General features: G+C 46.8%; 1 protein-coding gene across 1 annotated transcript in view; it reads left to right on the top strand.

Moving 5' to 3' along the window:
- Nucleotides 1–7,865: 7,865 nt before the first annotated feature.
- LOC144125812 (uncharacterized) overlaps nucleotides 7,866–14,913 on the top strand; it is a 33,186-nt gene continuing 26,138 nt past the window's right edge. The window contains exon 1 of the mRNA XM_077659524.1: nucleotides 7,866–8,039. The gene's annotated coding sequence lies outside the window, so the exon portion shown is untranslated. The remainder of the gene's footprint in view (nucleotides 8,040–14,913) is intronic.

The raw sequence follows: 14,913 nt of genomic DNA, 5'->3' as shown, positions 1-14,913 counted from the left end.
TGCCTACGGAATATAAGAGCAACGAAAAAGAATTCATTACTATTTCGTTACAGCCCTGTGCGACAAATCACCTTCATTTTATCAATTATATGATAAAGTGACTGCTGCAAGCGCTCAATATTTAAGTTTTTGAAGAAGTAAACCTAGTTAAAATATCTTTATTAATATTATTTTGCAGTATATTAGGGACATGTCTAAAGTTTTTCAAATCCGGAGCAGGTGACGCCCAAAACCAAATGATATTGGCTTTTTCGGCACATCCATGTTCACGTTATTGAAGTTCGGTTCGTTGCTACACTAGATAGAAAAGTTGCTCTTCCCCTATCACTCGCAAATAAAGCATTGATAAAGCGCTCCTCTGCACTTGGAAGAATGAAAGAGAGAGGAGAAAGAAAAAAGAAGAAAGAAATAAATAAAGAAAGAAGGAAAGAAAGAAATAAAGAAAGAAAGAAAGAAAGAAAGAAGAGAATAAAGAAAGAAAGAAATAAGGAAAGAGGAACGAAAGAAAGAAATAAAGAAAGGAGGAACGAAAGAAAGAAATAAAGAAAGAAGGAAAGAAAGAAAGAAGGAAAGAAAGAAAGAAAGAAAGAAGAAAATAAAGAAAGAAAGAAATAAGGAAAGGAGGAACGAAGAAAGAAATAAAGAAAGAAGGAAAGAAAGAAAGGAAGAAAGAAAGAAAGAAAGAAGGAAAGAAAGAAAGAAAGAAAGAAAGAAAGAAAGAAAGAAAGAAAGAAAGAAAGAAAGAAAGAAAGAAAGAAAGAAAGAAAGAAAGAAAGAAAGAAAGAAAGAAAGAAAGAAAGAAAGAAAGAAAGAAAGAAAGAAAGAAAGAAAGAAAGAAAGGAGGAACGAGTGAAGCTATGTAAGCAAATAATTTCACTGTTCAGATCCCGTAATTGAGGAGCTGACATTTGAGCATAAAAATTTCTGCACGAAAAAAAAAAACTTGTACGTTCTCAACCTGCACCTTCGCAATGAGGCACTCCGCAAGTATCGGCTGCAGACCATCTAGGCAGCTAAGGATCACGCCCCGATGCTCTCGGCGCACGAACATTTCTGCGTTTTACTTCCCGTCGGAGGGTGGCAGCTGTGTCGGAGAATTAGCAGAAGGCTATAGTCAGTGACCTGAAGACGAAAGCACAATATCCACATCACTCATAATTACTGAGAGCGTTTATTTATCGCTGTAGAACGAAAGCGGTGCGGCCAACACGGGCCAGTGGATTTGATGATATACTAATTTATGACACGTGACGGTATCTCTGCGCCAAAATAATGAGCTCTCCCTCGTATTCATCTTGGTCACTGTCTGCTAGATTTGAACCAGAGCCCACGCACCTTTCTCCACCACTACTTTCTCATGGTCAAAGTGCTTTGGATATCGAGCAGGTGCTTTTAAATTGTCATGTGAAGTTAGGAAAAGGTGTTCATCAAGCCCTACCGATGGGCGATGAAACGCAAGGTGGCGAGAACTACGTGGTTAGAGTCGGCGCTCGGCTATTTAGGTTTTGCGCTCGGGTTTGCGCGTTTCTTATAAACCAAGAACGCTGAAAGTGTGTTGGTGCGCGCTAAGGCTGATTCTGCTGAGTCACGCCTCCAGTGTGACCTTCGCGGGCTCAGTCGTTTGCTTGGTTTGCCTCTCCGCTTTCGTCATCCAGACCGTTCTCCTCAATGCGACGCAGAAGCTCGAGGAGGAACGAGAACGTTGATTCCGATCAAAGATAATAAATCTGATGGAAACCCATAGAAATTCAAACGCAAACTTTAATGGGCCCGCAGGCAAAGGCCTCGTGTAGCGATCATTAATATGAGGGCAATTTATGCGAAGCCTCATACAGTTGCACGAAAAGTGCCTACACCGCAAACAGCACGCTTTTTTTGCAACAGTCGGAAAAGTCATTACATCGCTCCGTTATCCGCGTTGCAGACCGCCGTGTCCTCTTTTGCGCAACGCAACCCCTTTTACTCTTTGTTTATATGTTACTTTTTTTTGCTCTGGTCCAGGCCGAAACTAGAATATATACTATGTGGGAACCGTCGACATTGATCGCGTCATAGGACACTCACAATACGCGAAACACCGCTTGCTGTGCACACACTGTTTTTCCCCTAACCGCGTTTCCCACACTAAAAGCTCTATGCAGAAAGCGCCGCAGAAAAAAAAGTTTAGAACGAAGCCAATCGTTGAAATTGAAAAAAAAAAAAACGGTCAATAGAAAGCGCGAATGGCGAGGCTGAGCAAAGAGGGTGGAGAGAGAAAAAAGACGGGGAGAAAAGCGGCTCGCAGCTCGTTTTCCGACAAATACTCGATCCGCAGCCACGTAACAAAATTTGAAATTCGAATCACTGCAGGGCGCCCGCGCGTCGGCCGATGCGGGGTCTGCGTGGCCGGCGTATTCATGACCACGGACACGGATCGCGGCTGCCGCTACGGCGTCGAGCGAGAACCGCACCGCGGACCACACACATTGTGTACCTTCGACGAGCTCTCCGACGGCATACATGACGAGCATTAATACGCGCCGGCCCATCTGCATAACGAGGTCGATTTTTAATTCCCTAAAAACGGCTCTCAGGGGCGCGCGCGCCTTTTTCCCCATCCGCGCGTATTTTTCAGTGTACGAGAACCATGTCTGCCGATGATGGGCGTGCGCAGACACGAAGCTTCCCAGCGTTGCTCGTCTTGCTTTTTCGCTTTGATGCCCAATTTTCTTTCTTTCGTTCATCTGTCTCTCTTTCTTTCTCTTTTCCCTGTATTCTTTTTTTCGTCGTGGTTCGTTCCTTTTTTTTTCGCTCGAAAGCCATCGTCGTGAGAGTTTCGCGGAAGCCAGGCGCGAGAGTCGCGGCCATTAATCAACTTTGAGTTTCGGGTCGCCAGCTTCCATGCCTTAATTAATTGATCAAATCGGCCGGAAGGATGGGAGTGCTCGCGTGGCTCCTTCTAACGACCGCAATAAACAGGAAGTTGAGAAAGGTAGCGCATTCGCATTCTCAGCTGCTCCTCTCGTGAACGAGTGACCCACATACTACAAAATCACACAACAAACAGAGGGAGTTGTTTGTAACGATTCATACCCTCGATGTTTAACCAGCCACTGCCCCAACATGTCCTGCTCTCTAACAACCAATCGTTTTCATAAATTTTGCCTCCTGTTTACTAACAGCACAGCAGACATACTCCTCCAGAGGGCGTGGCCCAAGTGTCATCTACAGGCATAATTAGTGCATGCAATGTAGAGTCCGAGTTGAACTAAACTGCACTGCTTACCTTGCTTATCAGTGACACTGCGATGAGTAGGAAGTACTGTACTCTGACTTCACAGGGGCTACGCTATTTGCGCCAGCTTAGTCATGTCAGGCATTTTTTGTCGCGGCGAGAGTAATGAATGCTCCGCCTTATTATCATCGTCCAATCTGATAACATTAATAGTACAAACACAAGAAAATAGAAAATGAAGATGAAGAACCGGCCTGCAACTGTACCAGAAGGCGCACAACACCTTTCTGATTCGAAAAGGAAAGAGAAAGGATATAAAATAAACGAAGGGAGAGGGAAGTGAAAGATTATGAGACGAAGCTCGCTGCATAGAATGCACAGAAATAGAGGGCGCACAGAACAAAGTATCAGGTCCTCGAAGTTTTTTTAAAAAAAGTGCATGCTGCACACAAATCACGCAAAGCACACAAGTTAATGGAGCGCCGAAATTACGGTACACTGGTGGCGCTCTAGCGGCTGGCGGAAGCTGCTGCGGTAATGTTGTAGTTGGCACTCTTAAACGTTCGCCTGCAGAAAAAAAAAGTGCGCGAAGCGTTTGGTCCCGCCGAGATACACGTCTCTGCAGAGGCTCAGTGAGCGTGCGGCTATTAATCCCAAGGCCGCTGGATCAAATGTCGACCCCGGAAGCCGCACTTCGACAGAGGGACAGAGGTGAAATGCGAAAACGTGTGCCGAGCGATGGAAGTGCGCGTTAAAGAACCCCATGTGGTCGAAATAATGCGAAATGTGTGCTGTGCGATGGAAGTACACGTTAAAGAACCCCATGTGGCCGAAATAATGCGAAAACGTGTGCTGTGCGATGGAAGTGCACGTTAAAGAACCCCATGTGGTCTAAATAATGCGAAAACGTGTGCTGTGCGATGGAAGTGCACGTTAAAGAACCCCATGTGGTCGAAATAATGCGAAAACGTGTGCTGTGCGATGGAAGTGCACGTTAAAGAACCCCATGTGGTCGAAATTAATCCGGGGCTCTCTACTACAGCGTCGCTAAGAGCCCATGTGAAGCTTCCGGACGTTAAACCTCGCATACCATACCATACCATACCATACCATACTATAACCATTCCAGAGATCAGTCTATGCAGCAAGAAACAGCTAATTTATTCTCTTGTCCATGTTGCTCTGCGCTGTAGTCTTAAAACAGCTCTCTACCATTATATCGTGAGAGTTTCGGCACCTAGGCAGCTTAACGACATATAGAGTAATTGGTGCTTACAAAAACATATAAAGCGAGAATAACATCAATCTTGCGGAAACCAAATCAAGACGAGGCAGCATAAGACCATCAAGCTGACGAATGTGTCCATAACTGTGATTTATCAGGTATCATTCTGTGCTTAAATGTCCCTAACGGAAACGTCAGGTACTTTGTGTCTTTTTGCGCACGTTCATCAAAAAAGGAAAGAAGTGCCACACTTGGATATGAAATTTTTAAAGGCGCCGCCGGGTCAGAAATCGCCCCATGTAACAAAAAAAAAGCTCATTGGAAGATTACCATACTTGCTAACACGAATTTTCAGCGCAGATGTTAAGGCGTTTTCATTTCGCGATATATTTAGGTAAAACATTTAAGAAATTCATGCATGCATGTACAGTTACACACCACTCCCTTTATTTTCAAGACATGCTCGCTCTTCAAAATAGCTCTTCTCTCCCAGTCCTTGATAGTAATGAAGGAAGCCTTGTTATCTGAGAAGTGGCAGTTGTGTTCGAGGTGTTGGGCCAAGGCCTGATTCTGAAAGACGGGGTGTACGAATGTGTTTTCGGAGATGGTCACAGCAGTGGGAGGAGTTGCTCGGGAGATTAACGGCACCACTAGATCCCGGCGCCGGCGGCCTCTGTTCGGGACGGCGCGTTTAGCAGCCGCTGCAGACGAAGCATTTGTAGCAGCTGCATGGAGCATTATGCAGAAAAAACTGCCTGAGACTGTTTTTGTTGCACCGGCTTCCGTTCAAGCTAACGCGCAGCATGAGAAGAGAAATAGTACACACTTCTTTCTCACCGCCTTTGGTTGAGTAGCAGTCTAGACACGCCATATATGGCGGGCGCCGTACCCTCCTTCGCCTACGGTAACCACCCGCAACCCTACGGTTGCAACGAGCCTGAACGCCGATGCTCAACCCAAGGAATGGAAGCTTAGCATCTGCTCTTTGAAACGTCTCACACATTCATGTGATAGGAGCGGCCGGCAATGGTTGAATAAGTCGGCTGCATTTCGTCTCAAATGGGCTTGTGCAGGGTACGTAATGCAAAGGCAAGATAACCGCTGGTCCTTAAGGGTAACGGAGTGGATTCCAAGAGAAGGCATGCGTAGCAGGTGGCGGCAGAAGGATAGGTGGGCGGATGAGATTAAATGTTTGCAGGCATGCGGTGGGCGCAGCTGGCGAAGGACAGGGTTAATTGGAGAGACATCTGAGAGTCTTTTGCCCTGAAGTGGGTGTAGTCAGGCTGATGGTGATGATTATGATGATGACTGAGTCTCACTTACGCAGTTATGCGCCCAAAGAGGCCATTGACGGCTTGAAACATTTTGCTCATTTGCTAGTATGCCAACGTACCAGATGCTTTCATTTCATTTCATTCTTCTTAACCGTCGAAGCATTACAAAGAAGAGTGGGTACAAACAATAATGGCATCAGCAAAAACATCGTGGTTAAAAAAATAGTTTCATATAGTTGTGAATACTTTGGCGCCAGTGATCGAAGCAATGAAGGCAGGAGGCGGTCCCAGACTGTTTGGCTACGAATGAAAAAGCGCGTGGTAGTAGGAATATGGTTCAATAAAACTTTCTAGCTATTTTGGTCCTTATAATGCTTTGTTTCGTATTGCGCGCGAAACACAAGGAGCAAGTAAGGAACCGCCACATGCACAAGCTGAGACCGAGACTGACGAGTCGCCACGGCATCTGGACACGCGATGCTGCGTTCGGAATTGTTTATTAGCACGTAAAAGAGCCAGAGAGAGCCTGTATAGGGTGTTAGAGCTGACTTGTGCCAAGTTTACGAAAACTACAACGCGCTTTACGAAGATGGGGCTAGTGAAGGACTCTACGCAGTGTGGCACTCAGGATATTTTTACGTACTTCTGATTTGCTAGCAGATGTACCCGCTAATTTTCTCTCTTAAATTTAGCACGAAATTTTGAATGCAAATTTGCAGAGCATGTTGAGCAATATTCATTCATGTTGTTTTCTTCAAATTTACATTAAAAGGTTTCTTATTTCTTTTAGCTTAAAGTCCACGAAATTTAGATGTTGCAACGGGACTATGTGCTCTGACTCGCGCTGTTTTCCCTCATCAAAGGCGCTCTGATGGATGGAACCAGGTTACACAAAGCCCTCAATGTCGCGTAATCCCTCCATTTCGCTATAATCGTGATGCTGGAGCATATGCGGGCGACTGCGTTTCCCAGAAAGGAATCATGTGTGCTGTTTAAAAAATTGGCAGTGGCTTAACTTGCCTAACCCTGGATTTCAGCGAAAAGCAAGCACGCTTGCTACGCGTCTGAGGCTCGTCCATGGCAGCTCCGCTACACGCTCGCGACAGCCGTTCTATATATACCCACACGACCACTTGGCTATGACGTGGTAACGCATCGTCTTACGACACCACCATCGGATGTCAGCACGTGGCTTCACATCACCCCATCGGATGTTCTTAAGGTCAAAGGTCAACGCAAAGGTCACCCAATGTCAAAGGTCGACTAGAGGTCAGAGGTCAAAGGTCAACTAAAGGCGAGGGGTGCAGGGTTCCACACCATAACTGTACCACAAATGGTCAAACATGGCTAACGTGGTTGGGCTGAAGGTCGTTCAAGGTCATTCTCCGGCCTACGCGACGACTGCTTTACCAAGCGTAGTGAAGCTTTTCGCTTCAAAAACGGCGACAGCGCTGTCGCGCTCCTGCTGCAGCATTATGAGTCTAACAAACCGAAGTGTCGGCGCTCATCGCGGAACCGACGCTGTTACCGCTGGCCTGTTTACGACTTTGTGTAAGCGAGTTCTAGCAATCTGGGCACGCTTTAGGACGCTCATATAGCGACGCGAGAGCGCAGAGTCACGTGACAATTTTTTAATCTCGTGCGATTTATATTATAGCCAAAAAGAGGCACCACGCTGAAGTTACTGTGAAGCAAAACAACTTAAATGAGCATTATTCAACTTGCCCAACAACTTCTAGGTTAAAATTTCAGCGCTAAAGTAGACAGCAAAAACACTTCATTCGTTTTTGTTAATTCGTAAATTACGCATGTTTAAAAATGCTACTACATAGTCAACACAAGGGCCTACTACGCTGAAGTAGTAGAATATTCGTAAAGCGCGTTGCCGCTTTTGAAGCTTGGCACAACTTAGTTTAAACACGTAATATAAGTGGCCCTGTATCGAAAGAGTACGTAGGACAGGCGATTCGATATTGTATTGAAGTACAATGTGCTGGTGCCGGTGGTATGCAAAATCAGAACAAGGCACGTGTAGGTATGACGAGACATGTGACACCTCCACCGTCCCACATCAGTGCCTCTACCCGATAGAACAGTAGCCGGTACGCAGTTCGTCTTTCTGCGCATCTCCCCTTTCGTCAGCCACCGACATTGCAATCTGTACTCGTCATTCTCAGCCGCGAAGGTACGTACAGGTGTCCTTCCTGCTGCCGGGGCAGGCATCACTTCTCGTGGGGAAGGCAGAGCGCGCAGTCTGCTCTGAAGCAACGCCTCGCAACTTCGGAGCTGGTCGTCTTCTTTTCGATTCATCGAGTGGCCCGAACTCGTGAGTAATTTGCGGAGTAGCTCCCTCCTCACAGCATCCGCCTTTATGCTGCAGTTTGGGCTCCTTCTAGTTTTAGCAGTATATCGTTTCGTGAAAATTACGAAGTTGATATTAGGTTAAATTTGGTTTCATTACTTTCCTTCAATTTCATTCTAAGGTAAACAGTTTTATTTATAAATGCTGCTATCTTATGAATTGGGACATTGCAGTAGTGGTACAAAAGGCTTCACATGAAACTAAATTATTAGGAAAGTGCATGATTACAAACGTGAGTCCAAAATTTTACACATAAAACAGTACAGTATCGATAAGAAAACATATGAGCATGTAATTCTCGCACAAAGTGATCAACAGACATCTGACGTAATGCGCCGTCCAGATTACTACATAATTCGACTGTGAAAGAAAAAGATTAAAATTAAAAGCAGTTGCGTTAATACCGGCCGATAAGATAGGTAGGTAAACCTTCGTTCTATCGAGTTCTTGAAATTTTAAGATGACTATGGAAGGAAATTAAAAATGTGCTGAATGCCTGCAAGTACGGTACATTACTGCAGCAAGCAATGACCAGAACAGAAAATACGCTAATGTACTATGTCAAGAGAAAAACCTAAGCATTAATAAGGTGATTGTAAGATGCTCAAGGATAAGCCTGAGTTCCGGGAGGAAGCCGAGCGCCATCGTTCTTCAGTCAGCCTATTTGGGCACGTGTCGACCATTTCATGAAAGGAAGCTGTTTAATCGTGAGTTCTCTGTCAAATGGAAGCGGAAATAAGCCTTTCAGCCTATCCTTAGTACTTCCTTGGAGCTTTTGCAAGAGCGAGTAGAGGTGTTGAATGCTACAGGTGGGGTTAGCCTTGCTTTATCTGCCGGCAATTGCTCCACCGCAGCGTCCCTTCTATATTAACAATGTCGCATCTACCCCGCTATGCGCACAGTGTCTTAAATAGCCCACATTCGCCCCCTAATCCCTCTTCCCCAGTGCAGGGTAGCCAACCGGAACCCCTTTCTGGTTAACATCCCTGGCTTTCCCTCCTCCTCTTTATCTATCTATCTATCTTTGCAAGAGCGCTGTAGCCAGTTTTCGTCTAACTCCCCCAGACGCAAATGGAAGTTGCGGGAACGTGCAATGGAGCAAAGCTCAGTAATCATGACTCATAAAGCAAGGACTTGTTCGTCATTTTTCTCATCTATTTTTTCTTGCCGTAGTTCATCTTTTTGCGATCACTTTTACTGACTCAACTATACGACGTTCGATAAGCTGCCGTCATAACACAACCTCACTCGAAGCACCTGTATGGAAGGGGTAGTCAACATGAAGATCCATAGCGCACAATATTCAAGGAACACAACCCAACTCGTCAACCTCTGTTAAGTGGAGTGGGAAGCATATCTGCAATAAAGGGTGTGTGTATTGGTTCGTGCATAGCGCCTGCCCTTAGTGACTTGTTTCTTGCGAGCGCAGATAGGAGAATACAGAGTGATCTACACAGTAAAGCGGTGATAAAAACGTTCCGGTTTGTAGACGATTGCTTGGTTGTTCTGCGGAAGAGCAATGGAAGCCTTCTTCAGATAGCAGAAAGCACAATATCTACCTTTTCGAAGTGTCTTGAGCGACTGTCAATTACTCACGAGCTTCCTGTTGAGGGTATGATCCGTGTTCCTGATTTAAAGTTAGGTTCTTCGAGTCGAGTTTGCTGGATGTATGAGCCTAGAGGGAATAAGGCTCTCTTACCGTTTAGCTCCGCACATACGACGTGGTTAAGAGAGGAGTAGTAAAACCATGCCTGTCTAATGCAGTCAATAAGTCATGCACCTGCCTAATGACAACAAGTTTCATCAATCAGGTTGATCGCCTTCAGGAAGCGGGTTACCCGAGGTACCTGTAGTAGCAGTAACAGAAAGCATGCGCAGACAGAGAAAAAACACAAGTTTGACATATAAAGAAGAAGGTCCTAGAGGGAATAAGGCTTTCCCACGGCCTCAAAAATATTGGAGTGAAAATTGGAGCTAAAATTTGCATGTCAGCCCCAGAAAAACTGTCCCGCATGTGTAAGGACACATGTCCGGACGAGCAGGACAGGAGGTCCTGCTCTGTACGGCATCAGAACCCCTTTGTAACTTGCACCGATACCGTTATATACAGGTTGCCGCTTTCATGTGGCAAGTTTTGTATCGGGCAGACAGGTCGGTGCCTGAATAAGCTACTCAGCGAGCACCACAGAAACGTTAGAGATGAGGGGCCAGGTAATTTGCCTCGTCACTGCCGTGGTCACAAGTGCGCGCCTGAGTTCGAGGAGTGTTCAGTGGTAGGAAAATATATCGATCAAAAAAACGAGGGAGATAATTGAAGCTGTGGCGATAGAAAAAGAGGGATTGGAAAATTGTGTCAGTGATCCTTCGGTCTCGTTATCAAGAAAAGACTTAGCTTTCTTAGATTCAAGACAGTGGGCGATAGTGTGAAACGTGTTCACTGATTGGTGGTTTTTATTGTGCTCTTTGTTCTCATTCCGTGACACATCATGACCTTGACAAGTTAATCATTGTTTGTCGTCTATACCTGTACTATACGTGATCTTCATAAGGCTGCCAGCGCCAAATAAAGATTGCTTACCGAACCCAGACCCTTTGGCCCTTCTAAGGCAGGGGTAGCTCTTTCAGAGTTTGCAGCGTAGTTATCTGCACGGCCGCAGTATGCATGTCATAGCCTAAAGCACACTGACGTGTGCAGTGTCTGACCGACAATTGAAAGGCAGGACGCTGGTGCAGCCGATGAAGTTGTGCAGTCTGTGATCACGTCATTCTCGTAACCCTAGACCACGTGGTCCACACGGACCGTGAACGAGGTGCGGAAGGCGGTGTGCGACAATCTCTGCTACTTTTCACGCCGAAGAAAGACAAAGTCCCTTGCATTTTCGTTATTTTAAATTTCAGAACTTATTTTGGAACCGAATCTAACCGAAGAGTGTCGCGGCATTTTCAGCGCTCTTTAGTTCGCAGATAGACGTGCTAATCAGTGCGCCATAAAATATACTTCTGTGATGTGCTTTAAGAGCGAGCTAAAGGCAGCTTCGAAAATATTAAGCGTCAATATTTATGAAATTTCGGCGGCAATTCTCTCAGACATAGCAAGCATTCTCTAAAGTTTATCTATGGAGAAGTAATTAATGGCAGTACACTGTAAGGCTAGTTCCGTCAACATGATGTGGAGGTAACTAGCAGCAACCTCGACTTCTTGACCTCAGTGTAACTTGCTTTGCAGGGAATGCCGCCAAAAGCACTCACCATGAGGTTCAGTTGTGAACGACTCGTCGAAAGCCGAAAAGTTTATGTATCACGCTACGATTTGCTCACTGCCAAGAATAATGGGCCGCGTTTGCCTGTTCTTATCTCCATGTATTATTACCAGAAGGTTCACACTCTATAGCAAAATAAAAACAGCTATACCCGTAGTCACGCGTCAAGCAGTCATTTCCGTATGTATAGACATGGCAAAATTCATAACGGGAAAGGTATTAGCTTTCGTGCAGCGAACGGCCAGAACAATGACTAATGTGGTCAGTTTTGAGATACGCCTTGCGGCCACCGTATTCCTGGACACTGGATTGCGACAGCCAAGTTCATAAAACAGAAAACAGAGCCACTGGGGTTCTTCTATGGAAGCAAGGAACACAGCACAGCGCAACTTCTTAACACGGACAAAGAAAAAACGGACCGCACCGCGCTGTGCCAAATTGCAAAATGAACGTTCCTTTCTGTTCTACCTTAAGAAAGCTAAAACTTTGATTAATAGTAATACCAGAAGCTTGCATAGTGCTGGCCAAACATATCGATTATTTTAACAAAGAGAGAGAGAGAGAGAGCTGCCAATGAGCCGCGGGGCACGTCCAACGGACTTTATTTTAGTTAGATACAACGTGGTGCACATCTCCTTCCACGCAGTAACATGCTAAAATAATGTCAACGCGCGAAGTTGTCACCGAGGTAAAGTGAATAGATTACGCAAGAAAGAAGGGAACAGCGAGAACATTAGTAGGTAGGATTCAACGCCGATTCGTGGCACACGCTGTCGTACTAATGGAGACAGAGCTGCGGTTTCAGCGAGTAACGCGATTTCCGAAACCTGAATCTGCAGACACTCGCGGTCGAAATGGCGCGATCTACGAAGCACACGAGCAGAAAGAGTTGACCGCAGCACACCTAAAAGTAATAACACAGACGCCTGTGCAGCCAAAGCAAGACGGTACACACTTCAAAGTGCAACCCGCCACCAAATCTCTTAACTCTTTAAATTGACATACGAACGAGACACGCGCGCGAGGTAAACGAGCCCTAGTGGCGCCGAAGAACAGAATACAGCGATAAAATTAAAGGAAGAAATCCTTAACGGCGCTCTTAATCGAGTTCGCGGGGCTCACATCTGCGATTCTTCCCTCGATCATGGCGTGCAAGAACGCCCGCGCAAGCAAAGAAGCAAACGCGAATAAAGCGACATAGTACTGAGCGCGAGCATCTAGATGAAGCTGGCAATCAGTTACAGCGAGGGTGGTCTCTCCTCCCAAAAGGATCCGGCCGCGAAGGGTCCCGCATATACTTCCGGAAGGCCGCAAGAATGACACAACCGCGGCAGCGTGTACACACGTAGTATCTCCTACGAGGTGGAAAAGGCAAATATTTGAGCGAAGACGAGGCGGCGGGTGCTCCTCCTCCTCCTCCTCGGAAGAACGAGCGGCGACGAAAGAGAGAGAAAGGTGAACAACGAGGAGACAAGTAGAGCGCGGGACGTAGAGAAGGAAGAGGGAGGGATGAAGGGAGAAGTATAGGGCACTGTTTCCCCGCGCAAGAGTGAAAGAGGGGGATGGACGTTGAGAGGAAAGAGAGGCGGGAGATGAAAGGAGGTTACCGGGGGGCCTCGGGACTGAAGCGCTGGCGCTAACGTGCGCCTGCGTTCATAGCGGCGCGTGTCTCGGAGCCCGTCAAATCAGCGTCGCTAACAAGGACACATCGCCGCCACGAGCCCTTGCCCCGCGAGACCTGCGCCGGCGGCGGGCCGCGGACAAAAGGCAAACGACAGACAGAGCCGCCGCATCAATATCAATGGGCAGCGCGACTCGCGGTGGCACGCGCGTCCCGCGCGGGCTGCCCCTCGCGGCGAAAAACTGCTCTCGCGCAGCCGCTCGGCCGCGCGCATAGCGCAGACACAGCTCGAGCAGGGAAGGGGCGCCTGCTTTTATCTTGACGACGCAGGCTGCTCTCCGCCTTCCTTTCTTTTTATATTTTTATTTCGCTCGGTCCCCGATCAGTACCGCTCTCGGAGGGGCTGCTGCATGCATCGAGATGCACAGCAGTTCTTAAGGAGGGGGGAATTATCCGCGGGTTCATCTTGCGTAAGGAACGTTGTACCGTGTATGTAGGAAGACTTCCCTGCAAACAAAGACGATATTTTTGAACTGCTTGCTCGTAAGATATTGGAGGAATATGTTCGAACCGAGAATAGGCAGCTGGAAGATAAAAATGTGCGGAGAAGTATGACTGAACAGCGTATTGGACCAGTAGATGCAACTTCCTAGTATGGATGGGTTTTTTTTTTTTTTACTGTTCAATCGGTGTCAAATGAAATGCGAACCACGGAGCGCGTGGCCAAAGGTCCATTTTACGCCGTCTGCCTGTCGTCATCAGTGACAGGCGCGCTCAGCAGATTTTCGATAGTTTTGCTTCTGTTTTCCCTGACGTTCGTTTTCTCATTTTGCCGCTAGAGCGCCACGTGCAATGTTTCGTAAGCAACTTGCGCAGCGCGGTAACGCTGGCAGCCATGTCTGTATATCGCGTGTGTGAAGCGAGCGCACGTAGGCCCCTGGGCTGCAGCACTTTGATTTTACTTTTATCCGCTGCGTGTTATCAGCTAGTTAAATAGGGGCTTTCTCGCTAACACAGGCGGTTAGTTTCAAACGTGAGCTGTAAATCTTAAAATTGCAATGTGCTCTGCTGAGGATATTCATGGGTGAACTTAAAAGTGAGAAGCCTCTGTTAAACTATAAGCTTCCGTTAGAATCTGGGGGGGGGGGGGGGGGGGGGGGGGGGGGAATCGGCATCATTACTCGATGCATGAGATGGCAGAGTAGTAATCTTGTTACAAGATGAGCGATGGTGTTATCAGCGTCTCGTTGCGCTGTGAACAAATAGAGGCCTACCGGTTGCGTGAATTAAGAAAAGGACGAATGGCTTTCTTCGCGTCGTAGTATGAAGGCCATTGCATTAAAGCAATCTTACCTCCCATATAGAAGGGTAGACATGCACTTATGGCAGGAAAGACCCACCTGTTGTCGGCTCTCCAAGTCGCTGACGCTGGTTCAAGTGAGTTGAAAGCGTTGACTTGTTGGAGAATACCATGCAGCGCCAGTTCGCTGTGGTCCATGATGCATGACCTTGTGCAAACACAAGCCTTGCTTTCCTATATGGTTCGGAGACTGCTGGCTTCTGCGACGGTACAACAGCTTCGCAGAACAGCCCCGTGCAGACTATGTCTAATGGTTGACGTGCTGGCACAATTGAAAAGTGTCCTCTACCTCACTAGCCGTAATTTTAGGTGTGTCTGCAAAAGCAGCCACAGTAAGTAGGTCTTCATCCTTGGCCGGTAACCGACTGTCTGTGACCACGAGGCTGTTTCCAAGCCGTCCCACACCACAGAATGCCTGGAAAATTCTGGTAAATGCAGACACCGGACGACCTGTTCTGACGCGTTGCTGCACGCCGTGACGGCAAAGAGAAACGATTCGCGCTGTCTTTTCGGGCCATACGATGACGCGTGAATATTCTATTCCAGTGTATTTGAGCTTTTCCGGTGGCGATAAAGCTACCAGAAACAAGCGACTCA

The sequence above is a fragment of the Amblyomma americanum genome, chromosome 3 (assembly GCF_052857255.1).
Source record: "Amblyomma americanum isolate KBUSLIRL-KWMA chromosome 3, ASM5285725v1, whole genome shotgun sequence".
NCBI lineage: Eukaryota > Metazoa > Arthropoda > Arachnida > Ixodida > Ixodidae > Amblyomma > Amblyomma americanum.
The sequence above is the reverse complement of the archived record's forward strand: the minus strand, read 5'-3'. Positions and strand labels throughout refer to the sequence as shown.